Here is an 11,011-nt window from a genome sequence, read left to right as displayed (position 1 = left end):
TCTAAAGATCTGTAGCATAATCCCAGGTCTTAAACGAGTGAATAAAATAATGCTTTGTCATAGGGTTTACCCAATTGCCCAAGTGGTAGACTCATAGGCAACTATATAAAGGTCAATTATATAGAAGATGTTTCCAATTTATTTTTCTGAGCACATTCTTGTCTTCGGCATCTTTCTCTTATTCTTTCAAGTTTTCTTTTCTGTTTTTTTTTTTTTTTCTTGAAGTTTCTACACCTTCTCATGCTCCCCATAAGCTTTCTGTGATTAAATAATTCCTCGGGTTGAATACTTGGCAACACATTATTCTGAAATCCACTCAAAATTGATACACTCGGAGTTCACTTTTTAAGAGATGGATGGCCCCACTGATTGAATCAACTGCCATAGTCACACCCTGTCATTCCCTAATAATTTTGCCTTCTTCAACACGCTTTGTATCTTCCCATCAAGCCCATACTGTTCCTCATCTATGAAACGTCTTTCACACACCTGTCTTCAGCCCTCACAGTAAGAATAGCATTAATCCTTCAAGGGCTTGTTCAAATAACACCTTTCCCTTGTGGCTTTCCCCTGAATATTTTATTTATAATTACACTATGCTTTTGCTAATAAATAGCCCTTTCTCACCTAGAAAGTTTTCCTCTTTGACAAGATTCTAAATACACATGGATAGAGATGTAAAGAAGAAGAGAGATATGCACCTAGCTAGCCAAGTCAACTAAGCCAACCTTACTAATCAATAAGATGGTCAATGTCAGAGCTAAAGCACCCTCGCAATCAATACCTTTCCCCAAAGCACCCATTAGTCAGCATTATACTCTGTAGTTCTGGGGCTGCTCTGTTACCACCATAAGCATCTTGAAGGCTTATTTATATTTGTAACTCAGCATCTGGTCAATATCTACTGCTTACTCAGGGCTTGACAAATGTATGCTGCACTGGCTGAATTTTTCAACTCTAGTTTTTCTCGTTTGTTGCTTTTGGGATTTTTTTGGTGGTTTCATTTTGGTTTTGTGTTTGGGCTATTTGGTGCACTTAGGAACATTTCACTGCAAGAATGAATCCAAACAGTAAAACAGGCTTTCAAGAGGGTAGATGAACCTCCTCAATGGAAATTATTTTCAATGGCATTGACCACCAATCATTACTACAAAATTTAAGTAACAACACTGCTAGTAAAGGAATTTAATTATGAAAGATTCCTTTTTGACTTGCAGAGCAAGAGAAGAATAAGAATGAAGTTTAAGATACTCTACAGATAAAAATGATAAGTTTACAAAAGTAAAAGCAATTTGATCTAAAAATTAAACACCAAGCTCTCACAGACTGTGATTGTAAACATCTCTCTGTGCCAAGACTTTACATTTCATTTAAGAGATAAGTGTCACGACAATCAGTTTTTCTAGACTGAGGTTCAGAGTTGTGCCTATTAACTGAAAAGCAGCCTGTTTAGGAAATGGTCCTCATTCTGATGTTGCTCTTTGAATAGTCAGTGTGAGCTCATGTTTCACACAGAAGCAACATTCACACAACCTATATTTCTGATTTTTTAACCTGAAAATCTGAGAAAAGAATCTTTTCAAATGACAGCTTCTTGCTATGTCTTTAGTAAAGCAATCAAACAGACCACCCAAGAAAATGTAGTTTTGTAAAATAAAGCCTGCCCTTCAGAGTTACATTTTTGAATCAAAGCAACTTGAGCACATGAGGAAAAAAAAGAATAATTTGTCTATAGAAATTATGCATATGATTTTCCTATTCAATTACCCCTCTTTCTAAGCACTTTTGCATAAACAGTAACATTCATTCATTTGAAAATTAGCTATTGCCCTTATGGGGACTGTGAGTACATACAACTCACAGTGTATGATAATCAAGATAGTCAACCATACAAAATAGCCAAGTTTTGTTCTGACCTCACTTAAAAAGTTATATTGCTGTATGAATAAAAAAAGAGAGAGATGAGGGATATGAAAGGAAGAAGAGGAAGAGGAAAAAAATTATGAAGAGGAAAAGAAGTAAAGAGGAGAAAGAAGAGGATATCTGGGGAGAAGGAGACTCTTGATCTCAAGGTCATGAGTTCAAGCCTTACGTAGGAGGTAGAGTTTGCTTTAAAAAAGTTTAAAAACAACAAAATAAAAAGTAAAAAAAAAAGATACGAAAAAAGAAAGAGGAGAAGAAAGTATAATATTCCAAAGAAATTATCCATAAAAAAAGAAGTTATCTGTCTTCCTACTGAGCATCACTGATCATTTGTTTTAGAATTGATTAAAGCAACACAAACATACACCTTTTCCCACAGCTTTGTTAAAACTTATGTAAAACTACAGAAAATCAAAAAGAAGTCAAAGGGAAAATATTACCATTCTTACAGAAGAACAAAGATAAGATTACATCTGATTTGTCCTCAGAAACCTTGCAAGCAAGGAGAGTAGAGTGAAATATTTAAAGTGTTGAGAAAAAAAAAAACCAACCTAGAATTCTATACCCTGAAAAAAAATCCTTCAAAAGTAAAAAAAGAATTTCTTAGACAAACAAAAACTGAAGGAATGGCTTTCCATTAGACTGAATATAAAAGTGGAAAGAAGTTTTAATTGTCTCTCAAGAGTTAAATTTCCAATAATATGTGAATAATCAGAAAGCATTATGATTACTTGAAATAGAAAAACACATTAGGGACCTGCTACCCTAATACGCATCTTGGATTTTTTATCTTATTTTGTTGTTGTTCTTGTTGTTGTTGTTTGGCTGGGTACAGTATACTTTATTGATGGTACATGACAAGCTAGGGGTCCCCAAATCCTTCCCCTTCTTCAGAGAGTCTGGAATGAAAACTGTAGAGGTTGGGAGATTCTCAATGTGTTGGGGGATGAATTGGGGCAACGTCTCCCCAGCAGCAGCCTCTCACTTCCTCTTGATCTCACTGGGGCTGGTGGTTGAGGGAGCTTTTATTCCTTGCAGGCCATGTGGACCATAAGGCCAAATTCATTCTCATACCAAGAAATGAGCTTGACAAAGTGGTCGTTGAGAGATAGCCAGTCCCAGCATTGAAAGTGGAAGAGTGGGTGTCACTGCTAAAGTCACAAGTGACAACCTAGTCCTCAGTGTATCCCAGGATGCAGTTGAGGAGGGCTTCTGATGCCTATTTCACTACCTTCTTGATGTCATTGTATTTGGCAGCTTTCTCTAGGGAGCAGGTCAGGTCTCTAGGGACTGACACACTGAGGGACACAGAGGGCCAAGCCAATGAGTTTCCCATTCAGCTCAGGGATGACCTTGCCTACAGCCTTGATGTCACCAGAAAAAGCATGAATGATGTTCTGGGCAGCCTCTTGGCCATAATGCTACAGCTTCCCAGAGGAGCTGTCCATGGTCACCTAGAGGTGGCAATGATGATGAGGAGTGTTGTAATGAGTCCCTCCATGATGCCAAAGTTGTCATGGATGACCTTGGCCAGAGAGGCCAAGCAATTAGTGATGCAGGAGGCATTATTGGCAATCTTGAGGGAGTTGTCATACTTCTCAGGATTCACACACATCACAAACATAGGGACATTAGCAGAGAGTCCAGAAAAGGTGACCCTCTTGGCTTCAACCTTTAGGTGAGCTCCAGCCTTCTCCATGGTGGTGAAGACTCTAGTGGACTCTACAACATACTTAGCACCAGCATCACTCAATTTGATATTGGTGGAATCTTGCTTCTAGAAGACGGAGATGGCTACCAATTAATAACAAGTTTCTCATTCTCAGCTTTGACTATGTTGTTGAATCTGACGTGGGTAGCATCATACTGGGACATGTAGACCATGTAGCTGAGGTAAATGAGGGGATCACCAGTGGTAACAATATCCACCCTGACAGAGTTAAAAGCAGCCCTGGTGACCATTCTGTTGAATGGGGAGAAGCAGAGAGCCCTATTTTGTTGATTACAGTTATACTCAGTGGTGTGCAGGTCAGTAATTAATAACCCACTCCTATGGGGCAACATGAACTGTTCCAGCACACTTTCTCGAAACCCTTTAAGACAAAGGTGTTCAGCTTTAACTGCAATCATTTTGCCTATCATTACTGACCAAGCCAAAGTCTTTTCAACAATGTATTCATCAAGGAAATTTCCAGTTTTGATCCATCCCCAAATCAAGTGTAATTTAATTACAAATTATAAACTAAGTCAATGATGCTACTCTACTGAAACAGTGGTTAAATCCTAGTAAAAACCTGAGATTTTAAACAGACTGAAATCTGGTCAACTCTTAGAAGACATCATTTTGAGCTTGCCAAGTAACCTCTGTAAACCTTTTTTTTCCACGTCTCTAAATTGAATATAATACCAAGCCTGCCTTGCTATTGCATAAAAATTAAACTAAATAATCCATGTAACAAATATCCAGTAATGACTATATGCGCACAGCACACAGACCAAAAAATAATCACTCAAATTGCATCAGCTACTCTTATTCTTAGAAAAGAACAAGGGTATTTACAGCTATAAACTTCCAAACTAATAGACTCTTGTGTAAAAATGAATTCACTTTCCTGAGTTATTTATAGTGGCATTTTAAATTTATTTTCAAAAATGAACAAGTACATTTAATTTAAAATTAATAAGACCATTATTGTGTATTCATTAAAATTCATGTGATTATTGGAAGCATTTATAAGGTATGCAGTGGACTCATTATATAGAGAGACAGTAATTAAGCCTTAATAAATGGAATTTGAAATAATCATTTATAAAAAGATATTATTGAATTTGAGACCCCTTATTTTAAAAATCTATCTAAAATATCTATTTAGTAGAGGCAAAGTAGGAAATTATATGTTTTGTGAATATTTAAACAAATAGAATTAATTTTAGGAATGGATGACAAAGGGTAAGTCTTCCAGTCAGAGACAATCTGTTGCCTGTTAGAAAACCATAATACAATCAGGAGATTCTTGTGACTTTCTTCTCTGCATCTACTCCTTTTTCAATAATCAAGGTCATTACTTAATGATGTCAACAGAGACTCTCCTTTCTTCCTGCAAACACTGACAATAAATGGCAGGCTTGTTCATGTGTTGTCACAAAGGTCAGTGTGTAATTGGCATCACTAATAATACCTGTGTGATTTAATTTGATCTGCAGATAATTTCTCTGGTTTTCTCTTTTTCCCTTGTGATTTTGCAAGGGAAATGGCAATATTTAATTCCACTTCCTTAAAATATTTGGTCACCTGAATAGCTAAATCACAAATTTCAAGAAGTCACCATGAGTATTTTATCTAGAATTTTTTCCCCAGCTGCTTGCACAGTGCCTGGAATTAACCAGGGTAAATTTAATAAAGTTTTCTCAAATAAATGAATGAAAAAAAATGAATGAACGAACAAATACAAGAAAGAGTGCAAAATGTCTTTAGAAATTACTAGAATTGTTCAGAGCAGTGCTTTATGACCTCAAATGTGATCTCCGTTAGTTTTTTTACAGTACTTCTTACAGTTTGAAAATACATGTATATATGTATTTAATTAATTTATTCAAGTAATTAATGAGTGCCTCCCCCACCAGATTATTGTACTTACAGTAATACTCCTAACTTCTAGGACAGGACCAAGTACATAGTAGGCACTCAGTAAAACCTGGGTAAACTCTAATCAAGGAATAAATGCTTCCTGTTTGGGTAGCTCTGCTAATTAGTAGACATCAAAGCTCTATTTTAAGATTCTATGCCTCACTTCATTTCATGAAAAAACTCTCCAATTAAAAAGCAAGTCTATTTGATAATATATATTATATGATGGCATATGCCCCAAGATTTTCAGTTGGCCTTAATACATGTGAAATCTTTAGAGATGGGATTTCATCTCACTTTCTACAAATAACCATGATGTGCAGACCAGAATTTGCATCCACAAGCACTTTTAAAATACATAACATATTTTCCAAAATATACAACATATTTTAAATTGTATTTTAAATGCTCTATTTCTCTCCAGCCAAATGAGTTCCAGTTATTTGTCCAACTGTTTTATCTTAATTTTGAAGGTGGGACTAAGAATATTATAAAACAAAATGTGTATATGGTCAGGTCTCCATGAGCCCCACAAAGTTGTCTGTGATTTGTGGTCCATATTAAGCTAAAATATATTCAGTATGTAGCTCTACATATTGTCAATGTAACCTTTTGGTCTCTTTTTATGCTTCAAGGAAAAATGCTATGGAGAACTCCCCATACATGAACTAATAGGCATTTCACATTTTTCCCTCTCTCTTCTCAAAGACGAGATGATTTCAACCTGAATGTGATTTCAATCTGAACATTCAATCACTTATAAAAACATAAATTAATACAATACAAAGCAACAGTAGCAATAATAGTAGGATCTATTATTATTATTATTATTATTATTAACCCCAATTATTAAGGGTCTATTATGTCCCTAGCTAAGCACTAAGAGTAAATGACATTCAAAGTAAACATAAGTCTTATTTTAATATTTTTCTCAAAATCACGTAGGTACCAAGGGGGCACAGCTAGTATTTGAACCCAAGTCCATAAGAATACAACAGAGATTCTCAACTTTGACACTATTGACATTTTAGGCCAAATAATTCTTTGGTGTTGAGTGGGCTGTCAAGTGCTCCTACTCAGTGAATGCCAGAGAAACCCCTCCCAGTTGGGACAACCAAAAATTACTCCAGATATTGTCAAATACCCCATAGTGGGGGTGGGAGGGCAGGGGTAAAATCTCTCCCACTCCCTGCCTTTCAATGCCACACCTATCTCAACCCATCATCCCCATTCCCATAAAGAACCACTGGAACACAATGCCCAGTTTCTTTACTATCATTCCTTCCTCCATGAAGAAAGAAGCCTAAGAGTCCAGCATTCAAATTTTACCTATTCTTAGTATTTACTAAATTTAGTATTTAATCCTTTTTTTTTTAGTATTTACTAAAATTGTAAAAATTGATTATACATTCATATGTCAATTTAACCAAGCAAACTTCTACCTTAAAGAGATATCCCAGATAAACCAAACTTCACAAGGGAAGGTACTAAGTTACTGTGAAACTAAATTTCTCAGGCATTGTTTGGTAGTGCTTAAATATTGGAAAAGCAAAGGGGAAAAAATGGACAAAAACCAGAGTATAGTGACATTTTCATTTGCACGTTGCCTCTCTTTAAGGAATTCACGGAGTTTACTAGAATTAAATCTACGAGTTAAGAATGAGAAACAGAATTTGATTCATGGTTTATTTTCCAGTGATTTTTTCTGAAGTGGTGTTTACCCTGAAATAAGAGTCATGAGTGTTGTTTCTTCAGGTGATATATCTTCCACCACTTTTATCTAACATCTGAGGATCACAATTCCAAATGATTTTTCTAATTGAAGAAATTGATTAAAATGACACCTTGGAATTTTGAAAGGTAATTTCCCCACCTTTAATTTTTAAAAAAATTAACTTGTTTCTCACACACAGAATATACTGCTGTGTTTTGATTTTGCTTTTGTTTTTGGCAATCCTGATTCCCAACATTTGTATACAGTAAATGAATTTCAAAAATTAACTATCAATAACAGTGAGACTTTGGCTTCTCACCATCATGAAGGGACTGGTATCCATGAACCCTCCTGCAAAAACAACTCTAAAACTGGACAACATATGGCAAGTATTTTGGGGAAGTGGACAACACACAGGCAGCTAAGAAAAGGAAGATACGTGAAATTGCCTCCAGGTACTTTCTGGACAGTGCACAGAAAAGCAGCCCCAAGCACAGAGTGATGAGCTAGACAATCTGAGTTGAGGAGAAGAGGTGAGGTTTGGGTCTGCGGAAATGGCAGACTTTCTAAGATAGAAGAGCAAAAAAAGAGAAGGAAGTACAAATCCAAGGGCCCAGATATCAATGTGACAGGTTGCCTGAGGTCCTCAGCTGAGAGCAGGGCCATGTGTGTAAGCAGTGAGATTGCCCAGATAGAGCGATGCAAAGAGAGACTGGAGTGCCAGCCAAGCCACAGGCAGGAATGTCACCATGCACATTTGCCATTCTATGGAGATCCCAAAAGATCCCACCTTACAACTCAGGACCAGGCCCTAGATTGAAGGCCATGACCAAGGACTTAGGACAAAATGGAAATAAGCCTAAAACCAAGCCCAAAAGTCTAAGAGGATTCACTAATAACTGCCTGCTGAAAGAAGAAAAAGCAAAAGAAAAACACCAACATTCAAAGGAACACAACATAATCCAGTGGCCAGAGGAGTAAGGAATTCTAAATGTGTATAAACATACCAACAAAGTTCAAAAACTCAAAAAGAAAAAATGGAATCAAATCCAAAACATTGGTGGACATGCTTTAACTAATTAATGTATTATGAAATACAGAGTTTAAGTGTTCATTTGAATTTTGATAATTATGTATACCTACCCCCATTGTTGCCACACAGGTACACACAAAAAACAGGGTGTAGCACATGTTCATTACTCCCAAAATGTCCTAATACCCTTTTCCAGTCAAATAGCTACCTCGATCCCAAACAACCACTCTGATGTTGTTACCATAGATAAGTTTGTCTCTGGAATTCTTGTAAATAGAATCATGTAGCATGTACTCTTTCCATGTTCAGTTCTGTTTGCATAATGTAACAATTAAACATTAAATTCAAACACCTTGTTGCATATATCTATAGCTTTATTGACGTATATGCTTTTCCATGGGTGAACATATCACAGTTTATCCATATTCTTTTTGAAGGACATCTGGGTTGTATCCAGCTTTTGACCATTATGTACAAGGCCACTATAACATTCTCTTACAAGTCTTTCTGTGAACATGTTTTTATTTCTTTTGAAATATACCTAGGAATGAAATTGCTGAGTCATAGGAGATTTATGTTTAACTTTATAAGAAACTGACAAATATTGTTCCAAAGTTGTTGTATTGCTTTAAACTCCCATAAAAAAAAATGTGGGAGAATTTCAGGAGCTCTGCATGTTCACCAATATTAGGCATTTTTAGATAAAGACATAGTTACAGCCATAGATAAAGATATATAGATATGTTGTTAGATATATAGATATCTCTTCTTTGCTATTCTAATAAATGTGAAACTGTGGTTTGAATTTTTTATTTCCTTGGTGAGAAATGATGATAAACATCTTATTATGTGTTTAATGAATGTTCATGTATCATCTTCTGTGAAGTGTCTATTCAAGCAATTTGCTCATTTTTAAAATCTGGGACATTCATATTCCTATTATTAAATTTAAAGTGTTCTTGTATTTTTTATGCAAGTCAAACATATGTGTTATGACTATTTTTCCCAGTTTTTGGCTTTTATATTAGGTTTTTTAATATTAGTTTTATATTTTATATTTATTTCATGATATTTTTCAGTGAAACTTACTTTATCAATAATTTCATTGAAACTTTATGCTTTTTATGCATCAACCAAGAAATCTTGGACTCCACCAAAGTCACAAAGATATTCTCTCTTATTTTCTTTTTCTAGCAAAAGCTTTATGCTTATATTTTAAATTTTCAGGAAATTAGTCATCACAAATTATTTTATTATTTTATGTTTTTATTGAAATATAATGAACATATTACGTTTGTTTCAGGTATACAATATGATGGATTCAACAATTCTATACATTGCCCAGTGTTATCGAGATAAGCGTACTCTTAATCTCCTTTATCTATTTCACACTTCTCTCACCTACCTCCCCTCTGACAACCACCAGTTTGTTCTCTTTATTTAAGAATGTTTCCAAAAAAAAAAAAGAATGTTTCCTTGTCTCTTTTTTTTCTTTCTTCATTTGAAAGTTTCTTAAATTTCACATGAGTGAAATCATATGGCATTTGTCTTTCTCTGACTGATTTATTTCATTTGGCCTTATACTCTCTAGCTCCATTCATGTTGTTGCAAACAACAAGATTTCATTCTTCTCTATGGTTCAGTAATATTCCACTGTGTGTGTATATATACCACAACTTCTTTATCCATTCACCTATGAATGGACACCTGGAATGTTTCCACAGCTTGGCTATTATAAATATGCAACAATAAATATAGGGGTGCTTATATTTTTTGAATTGGTGCTTTCATTGTCTTTGGGTAAATACCCAGTAGTGGAATTACTGGATCTTGTAGCAATTCTACTTTTAATTTTTTGAGGAACCTCCATACTGTTTTCCACATTAGCTGCACCAGTTTACATTCCCAACAGTACACAAGGGTTTCTTTTTCTCTGCATCCTTGCCAACACTTGTTATTTCTTGTCCTTTTGATTTACACCATTCTGATAAAGTGATATCTCATTACGGTTTTGATTTGCATTTCTCTATTAGTAATGTTGAGTATATTTTCATGTGTGTGTTGGCCATCTGTATGTCTTTTTGTAAAAAACATCTATTCATATCCTCTGCCCATTTTTTAAACATTTTTTTAAATGTTACTTATTTATTTGAGAGAGGGAGAGCACAAGTCTGGGGGAGGGGCAGAGGGAGAGGAAAAGGCAGACTTGCCACTGAGCAGGGAGCCTGACACAGGGCTTGATCCCAGGACCCCAAGATCATGACCTGTGCCAAAGACTGAACCACCCAGGTCCCCCTGCCCATTTTTTAAACAGACTGTTTCATTTTTTGGTATTCAGTTGTAGAAATTATTTTTTTTTAAGATTTATTTATTTATTTGAGAGAGAGAGAGAGAGCACACATGCATGGTTCACAGAGGGTCAAGAGAGGAAGAGAGAGAATCTCAAGCAGACTCCCCACTGAGCAAGGAGCCCAAAGTAGGTCTTGAACCCACAACCCATGAGATCATTACCTGAGCCAAAACCGTAAGTCATTACCCAAACAACTAAACCACCTAGGAGCCCAAGTTGTTTAAGTTCTTTATATATTTTTCACTAACCCCTTATCAGATAAATCATTGGCAAATATCTTCTCCCATTCAGTAGGTTGTCTTGTCATTCTGTTGATGTTTCCCTTGTTATGCAAAACTTTCTTCTTTTTGCATAGTCCTAATA

At 35.6% G+C, this 11,011-nt stretch overlaps 1 pseudogene; it reads right to left on the bottom strand.

Moving 5' to 3' along the window:
- Positions 1–3,142: 3,142 nt before the first annotated feature.
- Positions 3,143–4,053, bottom strand: LOC112917161 (glyceraldehyde-3-phosphate dehydrogenase-like; annotated as a pseudogene).
- Positions 4,054–11,011: the final 6,958 nt, after the last annotated feature.

Source organism: Vulpes vulpes, chromosome 12, assembly GCF_048418805.1.
Source record: "Vulpes vulpes isolate BD-2025 chromosome 12, VulVul3, whole genome shotgun sequence".
In the NCBI taxonomy this organism is placed as follows: Eukaryota; Metazoa; Chordata; class Mammalia; order Carnivora; family Canidae; genus Vulpes; species Vulpes vulpes.
Note: the sequence above shows the minus strand (reverse complement) of the source record. Positions and strands in the feature narration are given on the sequence as shown.